The sequence below is a fragment of the Canis lupus genome, chromosome 15 (assembly GCF_003254725.2).
Source record: "Canis lupus dingo isolate Sandy chromosome 15, ASM325472v2, whole genome shotgun sequence".
NCBI classification, from domain to species: Eukaryota; Metazoa; Chordata; class Mammalia; order Carnivora; family Canidae; genus Canis; species Canis lupus.
The window spans coordinates 37005712-37024939 of record NC_064257.1 but is presented as its reverse complement, the minus strand read 5'-3'; the positions used below and the strand labels follow the sequence as shown (position 1 = coordinate 37024939).

General features: G+C 37.1%; 1 long non-coding RNA gene across 21 annotated transcripts in view; it reads left to right on the top strand.

Moving 5' to 3' along the window:
• The first annotated feature begins 4220 nt into the window (after positions 1–4220).
• Positions 4221–19228, top strand: part of LOC112654706 (uncharacterized) — an 86919-nt gene continuing 71911 nt past the window's right edge. For 18 of the 21 annotated variants that reach the window (XR_007402454.1, XR_007402452.1, XR_007402449.1 and 15 more), the window contains exons 1-2: positions 4221–4317; positions 6562–6625. This is a non-coding gene — a long non-coding RNA (uncharacterized LOC112654706). Of the gene's footprint in view, positions 4318–6480; positions 6626–9087; positions 9242–13615; positions 13654–19228 lie in introns of all 21 variants that reach the window. The other 3 variants (XR_007402451.1, XR_007402453.1, XR_007402450.1) reach the window with 3 other exon arrangements.

Here is a 19228-nt window from a genome sequence, read left to right as displayed (position 1 = left end):
AGATAGATACATAGATACATAGATACATAGATACATAGATACTACATCTTCTTTATCCATTCATCTCTTGATGGACATTTAGGTTGTTTCCATATGTTGGCTATATAGACGCAATAGGCTTCAGTGTGGAGATATCTCTTAGAGATACTGATTTCAATTCCTTCAAATATATATACCCAGGAGTGGGATTACTGAGTCAATTTTTAAATTTTTTGAGCAGCTGGCATACTCTTCTCCATATGGCTACACCAATTTACGTTGCCACCAGGTTCCCCTTTTCTCTGTATCTATGCTAGTGTTAGCTCTCTTCTTTTTTTTTTTTATAAACACCATCCTAAGAGGTATGATGGGATCTTTTATTGTAGCTTTGATTTGCACTTCCCTGATTATTAGTAATTTGAGTACCTTTTCATATACTGATTGATCATCTGGATGTCTTCTTTGGAAAAAAGTTTGTTCAGGTCCTTTGCCCTAAATGGGCTTTGTTTGAAACCACTAAGTTTGTGGTCATTTGTAATGCAGCAATAGGAAACTAGTTAGAAAGTGCTATAAAAACTAACTTTGTCCATTTCCTTCATTTTATCAATAAAGAAACTGAGACCCAGGGAAATTGTAGGATTTGGGAGAAAACTGTTATAAAGCTGGAACTAGAGTACAGGTTACATATAGTCCAGGGTTCTTTCCACCATCCCATTTCTGTGCTCCCACCAAGCTTCTGAAAATCACTTTTATCCAGCCTGGCTTAGAGTGAAAAGATAAGATTGCTGGCAGAGATCCCTGCCAGCATTGTGATTTTAATGTATTTCTTGATTTCTAAGAAATGAACTAAAATTGATATTGAACGCACAGACACTTCTCTAATTTAAAAACAATCAATAATATTTATAACTTTCACCCAAGATTTAATATGCTGACAATACCATACAACCCACTGCATTCTCCAATAAGTGACAATTTCAGTTTTCAATTTAGTGAAGTTCAGCAAAATTTATCGTATTCAAATTCCCTAGGAGGTTACACGTGGTGAAATCTTTCAAGACAGACTTCTGCAATTTTCCCTAACTGAAATGACTTAAATTGTTTGAAAAACTAAGAAAAAAGTTAGGAAACTTTTATGGAGAAAACCCTAATACCCTTTTAAAAGTCACTCATATTTTTATGCTGTTTCTGTGACATTAGTGTCACACGTATTTAATTCTAGTCACTTTTTCTGAACGCAATACCATTGGTTGCATTTCTAGTAATTTTCAAGAGTAAGACAGACATTAGCTCCTGCCTCTCTTGGGATTAACTGAGTATCATTAATAAATGTAGCACAGTTCATGATGATATGATGGATAAGTTAAAAAAATAAGAATGAGTAACCAGCACTGACTTTGCTCATCTTCTAAGCATGATAAATTCAGATACATTAAAGAAATTACCAAATCACATTGTATTTGAAAAGGCCACTTTTAACATAACCCATGTGGTTCCAGATTCATTTTGCCACAAATTATTTTTCTCTTGGATAATCCCATTTGGGGTTTGGGTTTAGGCTTCATTTTCCTCCCATTGCAGCCCCTTAGTACTCATGGCTCCCCCTATGAAATGCTGAGAGGTGATGCTGAATGGTTATTGGCAATGCTTGCTGTTTACCTGTACACTTCCACCAGCAATGTGAGAGTCACTCAAGAGAAGCCAAGGCCTTTAAACTGCATCTATATGGTACAATCTGTTCACCTTCAATTCCTTGTTTATTGATTTCCACAAACAGGTCTGGTACTCACTTGATTGCACAGTTTTTTTCCCCCTGTAATCTGCAGACCTGAGGTTATAAATCCCAGGTTCTTTACAGATTTTACTCTAGAGCAGTGATGCCTCATTAATGCATCATGGTGATGATGGAAATGTTCTCTGTGATGTCCAATATGGTAACCATTAGCTGCATGTGGCTACTGAGCACTTGGAATGCTCAGTCACTCTTATGACCAGGGAACTAAATTTTTTATTTTATTTTGAATTTTAATTAATTTAAATTTAAATAATCACATACTACTTGGCTGTAAAATTAAATAATCACATAGACATACTGTCAGCTACTGCAACAACCACAGAGATTTAAGTCAAGACCTATGTAAGCTACTTAAGATCCAAGCCAGGCAAGCTCTGGGAGGACTGTGCTGACTCCTAAGGTATGTGTTTCTTTAAGAATTCTCATTTACTTTAGTTGTATTGCTTCGGTCTCAATTACCTCACCATTCAACACATAAATGTACATGTAACTATACTCCTTTTTGCTTATAATAACAATAACAATAGTAATACTAATAATAATGGCTCTTACTTACAAAATGCCTATTGTGTGCCAGGTATTGTATCAAATACAATTGTATGAAATCTTCTAAGAAAGGGTTTCTGCATACATTACTTAATTCATTTTACAAGTGTAATAGTTGAAACTAAATAAATGAATCCATTATCTGAAGCATTTGATGTTTCCCTTATATCCATATATTTTACCTTGCAATATATGCTAATAATAAAAATCAGATAAAGTATCAGCATTACACTTCTTTCCATAAAGGTACAACATGCTACATATAATATTTTATCATGAAAAAGATATCTCACTGCTTTCCTACCAAGATTTGGCTCTATGACTGTCAATTTCTCTTGGCTTCTTTGTAGCAAAGCATCAAAAGCAATTGTGGGTATAAGAAAAAAATTTTCAATCTAAAAGAGAGGTGGTGCCAGATAAATTTCCCCAGATATTTTGGATCCACATGCATCCAGAAACAAACAGCTTAGTAGCTATGAGAGAGGATATATTTCTTGGCAGAAGGGCATAGGGCTGGAGTATTTGACAATTAGATGATATAGTGGCTAGGTCTAGAAAATCGGGGGTTACAGGATGGAGAAGACACCCAAGTTTTACACAAGAAGCATCTGCCTAATCATGGTCCTCCATTTTGAAAGGACCCGGAACAGAGACTTTTGAGTATGATACCATTTTCTCTGTCATGATGAAGAGCAGCACTCCCCACTAGCAATCCGCTAATACTCACTACTGAGCTGCTTTCGTATTTTGCTCCTTTATACCCAATAAAACATTAAGGTGTTTATGATCAAGTGTAATTCAACCACATTGGTAAAGTACTTCTTAAAACTGAAGACTTAATAACAACTCGATTTAGAGACTGGCTGTCACCAGCAGGCAGAGAGCTATGGTACACAAAAACACCAGTTTGTGTGATAAAAGCTTGACAGCCTTGCCTACATACAAACCAAAGAAAATAACATGCCTATGACAGCTACAACAGCAGCAATTTTAAACTTCTCACTGATGAAACACACTTTGAAGTCATAACTCTTGTATAAATCTGGATGTCACTTTTTTCATGTTATAATTTTGCGATCCAATGGATCATTGTGTAGACCCTCTACCTGCAAATGAGCTCGATAATGCAGCATGTGCACAAATCATTGAGCTATCAGTGACATCAGGGGTTTGGCTGCTGGGGTTATTAACAGATATTTTTTCACCTAGAAGCACAGACTAAAATCAATCATTCTGATAACTAGGCATGGCATGAGCTGTCTGCACTTTCATTTCAATCTGATTAATCACATATACACAGACCTTTAACTTAAAGGAGCAATTGTTCACATTTAATCACAAAGAAACATTCAAGCATACCATCAGACATTACTAAATTTAACTACAATTTATGCTTCCTGTTTTAGCAAATATGTTTAGGATAATATGGGTTTCTGGATATAAATACATTGTTTTCTTCATTTGACAAATATTAAAATCGAAGCCAAGTAAAATAATCCACGGTGGGTTTTATCATTTATCATCTGATGCTTTTGAAGTTTCCATTATACCATACATTTTATTGCACAATTTATGCTGATAATCAGAGTACAGGTAAATTATCAGCATTATGTATTTTTCAGTAAAGTAGAACAGGCTAGATATCAAATTTCATCACGTTACATGTCCTACATCTTGCCAAGATTTGGTTCTATTACCCTGTCAATTTCTCCAGGTTCTATATTGCAAGAAAATAAATACAGTTGTGGTTACATGGTTCTTTTTTGTTTTTTGTTTTGTTTTGTTTTTATTTTTGTTTTTTAGTCTGGAATAGAGTTGGGATCAAGTAAATCCCTCTTATGATCCTTACAACAGTGTTCCCAGAGAAACACAACATTCCAGAGGCACATCTGCTGTTACTATAACAACAAAAAGGCAGAGTCTAAAGAGAATCATCTGCTCTAGAGGGCAGTCCACAAACCAGGAGGATCCTTGGGTTCTTCTCCAAGAAGCCAAAGGTGACTTTTAATTAAAGGAAAGAGAACTTGAAGAGAGTTTTATGTCTAAGAGGGGCACAGGGTGGTCAGAATTTAGGAAAGATAGAAGGGTAGCTCAAGATTTATAGACCAAAGGTGCAAAGCTGCTCTCAGAGAAATCAGCTATTAGAGCTGTAGGAAAATATCCAATGGCTGGAATGTGTGCACAGAGTTAAGAACTGGTCCAGGGTGATACCCAATAGAAGAAAGAACCACTCTTCAGTAGTCTGACCCAAAGACAAATAGCAACACCATGAGAGGAAGGTGAAGTCACTAGCCCACCTCAATCATCCAGGACCCTAGAGATATATATTGAGAATGGTCTTGGACTGGCTATCCAGGGAAGTGTCAACATGCTCTGTTGAAGAGCTGAACATGGCAATGAGTCTCAAGCAGTCCATCCGAGACTTCGCTTCTTTCCCTGACTTAGCTTTCTGGTATATTGGCTTCTTCTCAGGTCATTGACCTTTTCTGTCGTCTTGGCCAGGTTCCCATGTGAGATTAATTTCTATTTTCAAGTACACCCAAGCCTGTCTTTCACCCCAAGGAAACCCTATCAGTTAATTAATCTCACTCTCTATTACTAGTCTCTTGGTTTTAATGTCTCTCTATCTAAGCTCTATCTTGGCCTCAACATGGAGTTTTCAGACTCTCCCTGGATTGAACTTTGCCCCTTTTACGGTCAAAATGGTTCATTAGCCAATTAACTTTCTGTCCAGGGAGGGAGATTAACGTCCAGCAAAAAAAATGAATAAGCAGACACATATACAATAAATGGCAATTTCTATAAACGCTTTGAATGAAATAAACTGAACTAAAGAAAATATGAAGTGGAATGATTCTGCTTTGGGAAGGTGGTCAAAAAAGACATCTCTAAGAGGGTGGTTTTTAAATGGAGACCCAAAAAAAGAGAAAGTAGCTAGTTGCAGTAACAGCAATGTGCAAATCTTTGTGGTATATGATAGAGGTGTGGCTATAAAACCACTAACCCCCAAGTGGAACTTTTCAGTAGTGACTCAAGGTTGCAGGGTCTTGAAAAGAGGGCGAGAAGTAGGTATGAGCCTGATCACAGATTTACGAGTCATGGTTAAAGAGTTTGGATTTCATTTTAAGTTTCTTACATGGCATATTGTTACAAGGCCTGAAGAGACCTTTGGGACTCATCCCATCTGTCAGGTAGAAGGTAATTCTTTTGCTTTTTAATCCATGCACCAACTTTTATAAGTCAACTTGACTAATGTTTGTTTATAATCAGTGAGTAAGCTGCTACTTTAATACTGCTACCCTGGAAGAGGCCCCTTCAAGGCATGTTAAATTAACTGATGTGAATAAAAACAATGAATAAAAATACCTCTCTCATTTAATGAGAACAGCAACTTCTGTTTCCCTGGGCTTTTTTGGTCCCATAAGACCTTTTAAAACAAAGTGAGCGTGTTATGGTTCAAATGCTAAAAACATAATCTCATCTCTTTCTTGTTGGGTTACATTTCAAGAAGCCATTTTAGATCAATCTTTTTGAGCACAGAAGCTCTCAGAAGCTGTGGCTAAAACATACCTAATACCACTGCTAGTTGCCTATTTTTCCCTGAAGTTGTTTTCACAAGGAACCAAAAGAGGTTATGATTCTTTAATCTGACACAGGGTCCCTCGAGCTTGAGGCTGTTGATAAAAGAAGCCCCAGAGTTTTTGTTCAATGTCCTGGTTATCCCCTTGGTCTCAATGTAAAAGGTGAGGCAAAATGCCACTTCCCTAACTTGCCATTGCTAGAGGGATTATAAAAAGTTTACACAAGAACTTTCTGAATCTATTCATATGTTGTGCATGTACCATCTCTCAGGTACTCGATTCCATATGTTTATTACTCACCCTTCAAAGGGGTGAGGCTGTATAATGAAAACTGGATTTTATTCCAGTTCTGTAACTAATTTGTTTCGCGACCAAGTAAAAATTTTCTCCTCTCTTAGCATTATTTTTATTTGCAAGATGACCTCTATGGCTCCTTCCAGCTCTATTATTCTATGAATTTCTATCAACATGGACTCAAAAATAATGTGGGTATTAGTTACAGTAAGCTAAACTGCTGTTACAAATAGACTCAAAAGTACAAAAGCTCAAGCAAAATAGAATCCATCTCTCTTCACACAGTGGTCCAGGACAATGTTCTAGATCAGCCCCCTTTTTGACTCAGGAAACTGTTGTAACCATACGTGGTCTCCAACTCTGCAGATAACCCTTCCAGCCTATCAGAAAGGAGGCAAGTTGAAGTCCATGGCCAGAGAAACCCTGAAAGGTAAGTGGAGGAAATCTGATACATAACTCTCCCTCTTTCATTCCTCTAGCAAGAGTTTAAACATGGGGCCATAATTAGCTACAAGGGAGGCTGGAAAGTACAGCGCCAGGCAGGCTCCAGACAGAACTCCATTATAAGAAGAGAAGAATGGATTTGGGTGGACAAATAGTCTCTGCTACATACCCAACACCTGTATGGTCCTTCACGGCCTACAAAGCTTCTTATCAACTGAATTTTCACCACAACTCTGTGAAACAATTATTAAGAATTCCATTATACAGAGGTAAAAACTATGTCCCAGAGAGATTAAGTATAATATATAAAGTCTCACAAATTTGAACTAAGTTTCAATTTTAAGTCTGTTGGTCAGTGTCTCCCCTGTTATATATACTAAACTGAAATAGCTGCATAGAAAATAATAATTAGTATACAGCTGCATGAATAAGGTGGGGTTTGAAGAACAAAGATGCATTACTGAAAAAAGTAATGGGAGCATCTAAAGCACTCTGTAGACCCAGCCCAATCTCCCATGTGTTAAGAGGTCTCTAGATAACCTGGGAAGAATTTAAGAAGTGGAAATTATATATATATATATATATATATATATATATAAAATTATGTGTTTTAATATTATATATATGTTATATGTATAATATATGTTTATATATACATATATACATATATATATATATTTTTAAGAGGCTGATGAAGTTGGCAATTGAAACATTTACTTATTTTGCTCTCACTCTCAGCTGGTCTACAAAGCATGTCTAAGGACAAAAGAATTGCAAGAAACACTGCCTGGAAGTAAACACAAATCATACAGGAAGGCTAGAATCTAAAATTATCAAAAATAAAAAATATAGAAGGTCATCTCACAGACAGAGAAGTGGTTTTGCACTGGCCATAGACTTGCGGGCTGCTAGAGAGGACAATATATCCCTCCCCACTGTCACCCATCATACAGGCTTACAAATCATTTGCTGCTTCAACTATTTTATGCTTGCTATGAAAATCCAACCATAAACCGCCACTAAACCAACCTCATGTCTTTTAAAGGATCAGTCAAGCAATCCCTGAAGCACAACCTTGAAAAATTCTAGCTGGATTCTTCCTTAGTTTAAGCCAAATTTCTATGAAAATAAAGAATTCCTAAATAATACATTAGGTATAATTTCTTTTTTTAATTTTTATTTATTTATGATAGTCACAGAGAGAGAGAAAGAGAGAGAGAGAGGCAGAGACACAGGCAGAGGGAGAAGCAGACTCCATGCACTGGGAGCCCGACGTGGGACTCGATCCCGGGTCTCCAGGATCGCGCCCTGGGCCAAAGGCAGGGGCCAAACCGCTGCGCCACCCAGGGATCCCTACATTAGGTATAATTATTCTTAGTTCTAGTCTTCCAAAGGAATTGAGATAATATTTCAGGATGATTCCTCTTCCAAATTCCTCCCTACTCCCATTCATATGATTTCACGATTTAAAAGTAAAGGTCCCCTTTCTCACAAATCTGTTCAAAAGTGGTCATTTTTTAAAGGGATGGGCATTTTATGGATTACCAACTCTATATAACTAAAGTTGTGATGAGTCTCCGAGTCCAGCTGTCATTCATGAAGTACTCAAAATGAATTTTCAGAGGAGCATTGGTAAAGCCCCCCAGATCAGGGATCACGTGCTAGATGTAACAAGGCAATGCATCATTTCACACAAGTTAATTCTGTTCTATTCGTGCCCTCTCTGAGAAGTGTTGAAAAGCTTATCAATGTATATGACTCCTCACAGAGAATTTTAAGAATTATGTCACCCTACATCCTCTCATGACAAAGCTCTCCTGGACCCTTTCTTCTAATTCATTTTCATTCTAGACGCTCCAGGGGCCTCACAGAGACAGTACTGGCTTTTGTCACCATTTAAGAGAGGATAGAAATTCTACCAAATTATACCACCATGGCTTTTAAAAAAAAAAAATCTAACTAGACCCAACTTACTTTAGCAATTTTGAGTACTGTTTTGCTTTTGTATCCAAGCCTGTCATCATCGGGTTTTATTTATTGAGCACTTTTGTGTTTATAGCATTGAATTCAGCAGATAACAGAGCAGAAAAGAGAAGAAGCAGAGGAGGATTTTTACAATCTAGAGAAAAGAATCTAAATCTACCTCAAAAGCTAATAGCATGTTATTAATGCAGTTCGTCCTAATGCTAATTTCTCTGGTCTTTTGTTTACACAAGAAAGCTCCAGGCTGGTTTATGGTGTCACATTTATCAGCCAGGAGAATATAAGCAAATCCCATTATGCCTAAATTCAACCACCCAAATGAACCAAAATGTGTATTATGGTATCTCTTGATGCTGCAATTTCTACTTAAAAACAGAAACATAATTCTAATGCTCAGCAAATACAAAAGAAAAGCAAAGTGTTTTTCTCACAATTCCTGTTTTGACTTCCTCATTATTGTCTAAGCCCTAAGGCTCATCAGGAACTATGGAGAAAGGAAGAAAAAAATTTTTTTAATGTAGTCAAGAAATCACTCAACACCAAGAATGAACAGAACTGGTGTGAAGGTGACCCATGGATGTGGTATCTCAACTACCTTTTTGGCAGCACACCTCTTCAGGTATTCAGACCATTCAGCAATTTCTCAAAACTGTGGCTTCTCAAATGTTTCCCTCACTGTGTAGCTTAGAAAATGTCCCTTCTTTATCACAAAATCCACCATTTTTCATAACACCCAGCTCCTTCATTTCTTTCCTCCTCCCAACGAAAAAGCAAAGTCTCAGCTCTAGTTGCAGGACAAACCAACTTCTAGGTGAAGGTGTCAGAAAGGAACAATGACCATATATACCCTACTTTTCAGGGACTTTTAAGAACAGAGGTCTGATAGAGTGAGCATAACTTTCAAAAACATCCACGACCAAGGGTATGATTTTCCCACTGGGGTGGATCTGGACAAGTATGTAAAAAATATCTATAGCAACTTTGATTAAAGGAGTCATCGTTTCCAACTTAAATGCTACAGGGTGTGTCAGTGAAAATAAAATTTCACCCCTCTGAATGAAAAAATCTGACTCTATGCAACTATCCCTTCCTTGGTCTCTTTTTCTTTATCTTATGTAGTGAGCTTTGCCCACTCTTATTAAAATTGGATTACCCCTTCTGCTAGATGTTGAAGTTCCAAAAGATCTCACAGCCAATTATTCAAGCACAAACTCAACTGTCTCTCATCCATCTATTCATTCATGTACTATTCCATGGATAATGCAACACACACACACACACAATCCTGGGGGTTGAGGATTTCCAATACATAGCACTTCTCTTCCTCACCCAATTCTCTGCTAACTGAGAAGTAAGACAAAAGGAGTAATAAATGAAGATCCCCCTTTTTTTCCCCCTGAGAAAACCACTAGAGAAAACTGTGTCATATACACAGACAAGAATTCTTAATACCCAATATCAGACTTAGGGAGACTTATCACCTAGCCACAGAGAGCTCCAAATGACCAGAGCCCTCCCTTGTGAGTTATAAGGTTTACTACATGACCAAGGGCAATCTAGAGCATACACTCACCAACCAGATCCTCAGAACGGGAAGGAAAGGGCAGAGTAACACATGCCCATTTCCTCCTACTCCAATCCACCAACCCCATTCATCACTCCTTTTCCCCAGGGAAGTGAAGGGCTGAAACAAGGCCAGGAGTGTCACATTTGGCAATGCCCCTTGAAGTGGAGTGAAGTATAGGATTGCAGCAAAAGTGCCTCCAGGCCCACCATTATATACCTTAAAAGTTTGCTCTCTTGACCCACTGGGCTTCAGTACTAACCAGAGGTGTGGGTCTTCTCCAGAAAGAAAGAGATGCCACTGCCAGGATATGGTGTCCCTGCATGAGGACTCTCCCCTATCCCAAGCATGCATTTGCTCCTTTGCATATACTCATGGGGCCATTGATCCCAAAAGGTTCCAAACTGGACAGAGCCATGAACTAACTAAGCTCATACTTGCTGTGGCCCCAGATTTTGATGTTGGCTCACTTCTTCAACAGCTTCAAGCTTTCACTCAAATGTTGCCTTATCAGAAATGCATCTCCTGACCACCCTATTTAAAATTGAAAGCCATCATTTCCCCCAGCACTCTCTACCCTCTTTCCCTGTTTTGTTTTTCTCGAAATCATTGCTTCTTACTTGACATGTCACTTTGCAATTATTAAAAATCAAAAAGTAAATATAATTGTTTATTGACTCAGCTGTAATGTAAGCTCTATGAGGGCCAGGTGTTTTGATTGCTTTGGTTACTGAAACATTCCCAGTGCCCAGAACTACTGGCAGCTGGCAAACACTAAGAATTTGTCAGATGAACAAATGAGTAGAAATAGTCCCTCAGCTGGATATGGAGCACCATACACTGCTGAAACTCTCGAAGTTAAAATTGCCAACAAGTCCGGTCTCCTCCCCAATGCTTAAAGCAATCTATCCCAGTCATTCCTTATAGATAGTCCTCCTCCAACTTAATCTCCTGGGTTTTTTTCCCTTGATAGTCCTTGCCGGTACACCAGGTATTGGTATTCCTGAACTGAATTCTTTCCCCAAACTTTGAAACCTTTATTTAGAAGGAAAGAGCAGAATATATGGTCTTTGGGGATAGGACTTCCTAGAGAGAGAGAAGAGAGGAAGAGATGCACCTTCTGATGTCCACTTCCTCACCCTAAATCTTCCCAGTTAAGCCATTCATCTCCCATCCCCAACTGTATTCCAAGAGATGGAGAAAGTCCAGAAGAATTATACCAATGGCTTTCTTCCCATGTGGAAGGAAACATCAGTCAGGGGGATTAAACTGACCTACACCAAAATCATGATTTAAAGTCTAGAAAATTTATGGTCTAGAGAAACAGAGACGTAAACAATTAATAGGAAAAATAAGTTATATAGTGATATTGGTATTAAGTATTATGGGAACATAAACAAGGAATTGGCTGTAGCCAATATAGTTGAGATGTATCTGTCAATGTATTTTAAACTCAGTATAGTTTTTAAAAATATATTAAATGTATAACCTCTAAAATACATTTGTCCTAGAATCATTCCTTAATTTCATTGAGTCCTTTCTCCATTGGCAAAGTAACTTCTTAGCTATCTAATTCAGTCTTCACCTCTGCCTCTTGCCACTTAGGTATGTGCACAGCTTCACACACCTGCATGGGTGTAAACACACATGGGGGTGCACACACACATGGTGCCAGTGTCTCCCAGAGACATAGTCATAGCAATCTCCACTTACCCGTGCACATGGCTACCTAGAATAAAGACTATATTTTCACATCATCCTTCCACCTAGACGTGGTCCCAGAATATAAGTATAATTAGTGTATGTAACTATAATAGGGATTGGGAACAATGATTTCTTTCCTTTGCTCCTACTTGCCATTGGGAATGTGGTTTTCCTGGTTGGAGCTGGAGCAGCTATCTTGGATGGTAAGATGATTTTGAGAACAAAGCCCCATGAACAAGATGGAAGAAACTTGTGTCCTTGACACCATGAAATGCTATGCTAGTCCTAAGCCCTATTTTCAGTTTTTATATGAGAAAGAAACGAACCTCCATCTTGTTTAAAGTTAGTTGAAGCCTCTGCTATTTTGGGTTTTTAGACATTCATAAATAAAACTAATTCTAGTCCATTCTCAATCAATTTATCTTTTCTCCACTCCTCACCTCTCCCCCAGTCTCTCTCGCTTTCCCTTCTTCCTTCTCTCTCTCTTACACACACACAGACATACATACACACTCTTAGTGCTACTCCCATTGTAGAACTTTGTGCTTTCCTTTGTTTCTTGTTGATGTGCCTTCCTCCCACTTATTTCTAATCTCCCTTACCCTTGCTTTAAATAGTTACTTCAAATGTTACTTGATCCCAAAAGCTTTCTTATTCACATCCCCAGCCACTTTCTTAAATTTGCAGAGCAACTTCTGCCAACTTCAATAGCCTAGAGTGTAATTCTTGACTGATTTATCTTCTTCTCAAAAAAGCCCTGTTTCTGAAGAGTAGGTATCAAAACTATTTTACTCTGGATCTCCAGAATCTAGCAGAGTGCCTGATGCAAAGACACAACCTGCAGCACATATTAAATAAAGTAGGTCGGGTACTTATTAATAATCTCATTTTACAGAAAGACAAACTGAGGTTAGTGATTTATATGAGGCCACATAAGTTAATATCCAAACTGTGTTTTCCTACTGTACTAGGATGTATTCCAATTAGAAAATAACTATGATTTCAGGCACTTGGAAATATCCTTCTGTTCCAGGCTGAATGAACTATGTTCACAAATAGACCCAGACTTGTAGGAATAGCCCATGGAAGCCTGCAACATTAGTTTTCTTCACTTAATTTAGGGACTAGCACATATTCCACAATCCTAGAGAGTAGCTACAATACCCACTGAATTAGGGAAAGTGTAGTCTCAGTCTTTTTAATGTTAAACCACAGTCAGGTTTCTTCCTTTATGTTTATTCTTCTACATCTTAGTTAAGCAATTTTTGGCAAATTTTTATGGAAGTGATTGGTGAATACTAGATAACTTTTATGCAACTATAATACTTAATATAAACAAATTTTAACTTTTTCTGCACAGCTAAGAGCCAAGTGATCCAACCTCCAGATTTATTCAAATGATATGCAAATGGTTCATTACCAGATGAACTGGAAAATATGATAATATTTTATAATATGTTATGCTATCCTAACAATAAACTCAAGAAAGACACCTAAAATGTTGTATTAAAAATTGCGAAGAAAATTATAAAACTCAAGGTCCACACCACCTAGAAAGAAAGTTAGCAGATATCCTAGGAAAGGTCTACCTCCTTCTCTTTTTGCATCTGTGACTCAGAAGAACCTGACCACAGAAATATTAATGCAATCAGTCATTTAATAGCACTCCTTAGGGTCTGCTGAGCCACTCTCTGACTCTTGCTCTATATCCATCCATTCCCTTAGAAGTGGATGCTTCGCACAACCAGCATGAACCTCTACAGGTAAGTCAGACCATTTCACTCCACTTCTCAAAGCTCTCTAGAAGCTCCCATGATGTGTGTAGCCTTATGTTATCTGGTCTTTGGTTACTCCCATCCTGTTCTTCTACCTATGGTCCCCTCAGCTTATTCCAACCCAGCCTCACTACCTTTCAGGGTCATTGCATTTGCCATTGTCTCTATCAGGTACAATTTTTTCCCAGGTACATTATGTCTCACTGTCACAGTTCAATTAGGTCTCTTCTGAACAATCATCTCAGACACGTCAACCCTGATCACAAACCTAAGACAGCAGCCTCTATCCCCCTCTCCCTACTTGCTCTGCATATTTTTCTTCACAGCAATCATCACCATCTGACATTACATTAAACATTTATCCATCCATCCTTCTAGTATTTGTTTGCTTGTTTAACTATCAATTTACTTGTTTATTAATAAATAAACAAGTATCTGTCTTCCTCCTGGAACAGAAGCTTCATGAGGGCTCCTTGTTTGTCTTCTTCACTGCTGAACACTGTACCCAGTCGTAACAGACTCTCAATAAATACTGATCGAGAGAAAAAAAAACAATTCATCCAACAACTATATCTATCTTAGGTCATGTGTAAGATGAGTGTTATCCATACTGCCTTTGGTCTCACAATATTGACAGTTTAATTGGAAAAGAAGCTGCTACAACTTATAAACATTCTGGGGGAAAAATCATTTTGCCTCTGTTGTCAAAGGCTCCCTACCAACATCAGAGGAACTATATGTCTAAGGTTTTACTTGGTCTACTGTGTGGAAGGTTAAAAGAACAAAATATCTTTTAGGAAGTTTGGTTCAGCTTTCTGTTGATTCTTTCCCCTTTATGGTTTCAGCTATCAGGCTATTAGGTAGGCAGAGAGAACTAAGTTGTCAGATGGCTTCTCTTCCATTTGAAATAAAAGAATTTAAATTTCCATTCGAAATAAAAGAATTTGATTAATTTTAGAGTTATCTTAGCTGACTAATATTATCAACCAAACAACTGATTATCTATACAACACACAGAAAGCATAAAACAATATAAATAGCAAAGAAGACTCAAGGAATCTTCTATAATAGTAAGTATAATAAAAATGATACTGAGCTCTAAGGGCTACAAAAATAAATGCATTTACTATATCACAATAATCTTAGGAGTTATAGACCAGGAAACTGAGGCATAGAGGAACTAAAAACGTTCCCGATGTCACACAGTATTTCTTATATTAAATAGAAGGGTAGGAATTGCACTGTCTGGCTTCCATTTGTTCAAGTTGATGTATTTGTAGCTCTTCTGTCAGTCTTGGCTCCTTCACCCGTGGGGGCATGCTCCCATCTTAATGTACAACCTTTGTTTCCTGCTCTTTTTCATGAGTCTTGGGACTTTTCTGCTGTTCTCAGCTCTGCAGTGCATCACTTGGCTGCTCTCCTTAGGTGACTGCTTCTGGCTCTTAGGCTCTACATGATATTGCCTTTCCCTCTGAAACACGGATATAGAGAATAATCCCTCTATGAGTCTGTTCCAATCTGATTCCAACCCCACTTTGAATTACATTTGAAAGTAAGACCTGTATAACTATTAGTCTCTCTGTTACAACAACCAAATTTTGTCATATTGGCAAGAACTGGCAGCGGTTGCAAACGTTGGGTCTTCTAAAGTATGTAGTCTCCTCATCTCTACCTTGTGCCCTAGTTCTATTCTGCTGCTTTGGGATATGGATCAACCCATAGCTCTCCACTGGCTGTTTAACACATTACACTGAGAGAAATCTTTATATCCTTTGTTTTTGGTGGAGGAGATGGAATGACTGGCCACCTTGGTTGCTTTGACAAAAATTGCTTACTGCAGTAACTAGGTATATTTTAAAGTTCAACCTAACAAGCAATTAAACTGTTATTCTTGGTAGTGTTGCTTCTCCCTACTTCTTTGAGGGGAAGACCAGAAAAGAGAAAGCAGAATTCTCCATCTTCCCCACATTCTAAGAGGACCATTTTGCCATAAATTGGGAAAACAAAATTTGCTGATTTCTGAAGTGCACAGATCAGTCACCAAAGCAAACATGTAAAGGTCTTCCTCTTTATTCTCTTATACACAAGGTGAATAAAAACCACCTTTGAAAATTTAAAAATGCATGGAAACAAATGAAGATAAAAACACAACAGTCCAAAACCTTTGGGATGCAGCAAAATCAGTTCTAAGACAGAAGTTTATAGCAATATAGGCCTACCTCAAGAAGCAAGAAAAGTCTCAAATACACAACTTAACCTTACACCTAAAGGAGCTGGAAAAACAACAACAAATGAAGTCTAAAGCCAGCAGAAGGAAGGAAACAATAAAGATTAGAGTAGAAATAAATGATATAGAAACTAAAAAAATAACAGAACAGGTCAATGAAACCAGGAGCTGGTTTTATGAAAAAATTAATTGATATCTCTCTAGCCAGACTTATGAAAAAGAAAAGAGAAAGGACCCAAATAAATAAAACCACAAATGAGAGAGGAAAAAGAACAACCAACACCACAGAAACACAAACAAGTATAAAAGAATATCATGAAAAACTATATACTAACAAATTGGACAACCTAGAAGAAATGGATAAATTTCTAGAAACATATAAATTACCAAAAACAGGTACCAAACAGGAAGAAGTAGAAAATTTGAACAGACCAATAACCAGCAAAGAAACTGACTCAGTTAATCAAAAAACTCCCAACAAACAAAAATCAAGAACCAGATGGCTTCACAGGAAAAATCTATGAAACATTTAAGAAAATAATTAATACTTATTCTTTTCAAACTATTCCAAAAAAAAATAGAAAAGTAAGGAAAACATCCAAACTCATTCTATGAGGCCAACATTATCCTGATATCAAAACCAGACAAAGACACCACACACACACAAAAAGAGAACTAGAGATTAATATCTCTGATGAATATAAATGCAAAATCTTTAACTCAATAATACTAGCAAACTGAATCCAACAATACACTAAAAAAAATCATTTACTGAGAACAGGTGGGATTTATTCCTGGGTTGCAAGGGTGGTTCAACATTCACATATCAAAGTGATATATCACATTAATAAAAGAGAGGAGGATAAGAACCATATGATCATTGCAATTAGATAACTAGGACTAGATCTAACCAAAGAGGTAAAAGACCTGCACACTGAAAACTATAAAACACTGATAAAAGAAGTTTGAAGATGACACAAAGAATTGGAAACACATTCCATGCCCATAGATTGGAAGAACAAATATTGTTAAAATATCTATATCATTCAAACCAATCTATACATTTAATGCAATCCCTATCAAAATACCAACACCATTTTCCACAGAACTATAACAAACAATTCTAAAATTTGTATTGAGCCACAAAAGACCCTAAATAGCGGGATCCCTGGGTGGCGCAGCGATTTGGCGCCTGCCTTTGGCCCAGGGCGCGATCCTGGAGACCCACGATCGAATCCCATGTCGGGCTCCCGGTGCATGGAGCCTGCTTCTCCCTCTGCCTGTGTCTCTGCCTCTCTATCTGTGTGTGTGACTATCATAAATAATAAATAAAAATTAAAAAAAAAAAGACCCTAAATAGCCAAAGCAATCTTGAAAAAGAAAAGCAAAACTGGAGGCATCACAATTCCAGACTTCAAGTTATATTAACAAGTTGTAGTGATCAAAACAGCATGGTAGTGGCACAAAAATAGACACAAGATCAACAGAACAAAATAGAAAACCCAGAAATTAATCCATAGCTCTATGGTCAATTAATCCTTGACAAAGTTGGGAAGAATATAACAATAGGGAAAAGACTGTCTCTTTGACAAATGGTGTTGAGAAAACTGGACAGCAACATGTAAAAGAATGATACTGAACCACTTTCTTATACACAAAAATATATTTAAAATGGATTAAAGACCTAAATATGAGACTTGAAACCATGAAAATCCTAGAAGAGAACACAGGCAGTAATCTCTGACACTGGCCACAGGAACTTCTTTTTTGATATGCCTCCTGAGACAAGGGAAGCAAAAGCAAAAATAGACTATTGAGATTACAACAAAATAAAAAGCTTCTGCACAGCAAAGGAAACAATCCACAAAACTAAAAGGCAACCTACGGAATGGAAGAAGATATTTGCAAATGACATATCTGATAAAGAGTTTTTATCCAAAATATGTAAAGAACTTATAAAACTCAACACTCAAAAAATGAACAAACCAATTAAAAAATGGGCAGAAGACATGAATAGACATTTTTCCAAAGGACACACACAGATGACCAGTAGTTACATGAAAAGATGCTCAACATCACTTATCATTAGGGAAATGCAAATTAAAACCATAATGAGATATCAGTTCACACTTGTCAGAATGGCTAAATCAACAACACAAGAAACAACAGGTGTTGGTGAGGATGTGGAGAAAGGGGAACCCTCCCACACTGTTGGTAGGAATACAAACTGGTACAGCCATTCTGGAAAACAGTATGGAGGTTCCTCAAAAAGTTAAAAATAAAACTACTCTATAATCCAGCAATCACATTACTAGGTATTTATTCAAAGAATATAATAATTCAAAGAGATACATGTACCCCAATGTTTATAACAGCATCATCTACAATAGCCAAATTATGGAAATTGCCCAAGTGTCCACTGACTGATAAAAGAACTTATATATTTATATATGAATTATATATATATATATAAAATATGTAATGGAATATTACTCAGCCATAAAAAAGAACGAAATCTTGCCATTTGCAACAGCATGGATGGAGCTAGAGGGCATAATGCTAACAAAATGAGTTAGAGAAAGACAAATACCATATTCATATGTGGAATTTAAGAAACAAAATAAATGAGCAAAAGAAAAAGGAAAAAGAAAGATAGTGAAGCAAACCAAGAAGCAGACTTTTATCTATAAAGAACAATCTGATGATTACCAGGGAGGAGGCGGGTTGGGGGTGGGGGAGGCAGGGGTGAAACAAGTGATGGAGATTAAGGGATGCAATTGTCATGTTGAGCATGGGAAATGTTGAATCACTCTATTCTACACCTGAAATAAATATTATGCTACATTTTAACAAACTGGAATTTTAATAACAACTTTAAAAAAATAAAACCAAATTTTTTAGGGGCACATTGGTGGCTCAATTGGTTAAGTGTCTGCCTTCAGCTCAGGTCATGATCCTGGGGTCCTAGGATTGAGCCCCATGTCAGGCTCCCTGCTCAGTGGGAAGCCTGCTTCTCCCTTTCCCTCTGCTGCTCCCCCCACCACTTGTGTACTCTCTCCCTCAAATAAATAAATAAAATCTTAAAAAAAAAAAACAATAAAAAAAACCACATTTGAGCAACAATTAAATACACCAGAAGTGAAAAATTGCAGATAGAGTTTGGAAATATTCACAGAGAATAAAAATTACAGTGGACTACAAAATACAAGAAAGGAAATCAATATAGTGATAAACATTGATTATAGTTGGAAGAACCTCATATTTACAGTTCTTTACAAAAAATAAAACATGTTCTCAAAAGATTAGATTCTTCCAATATATATCAAAAACATGATT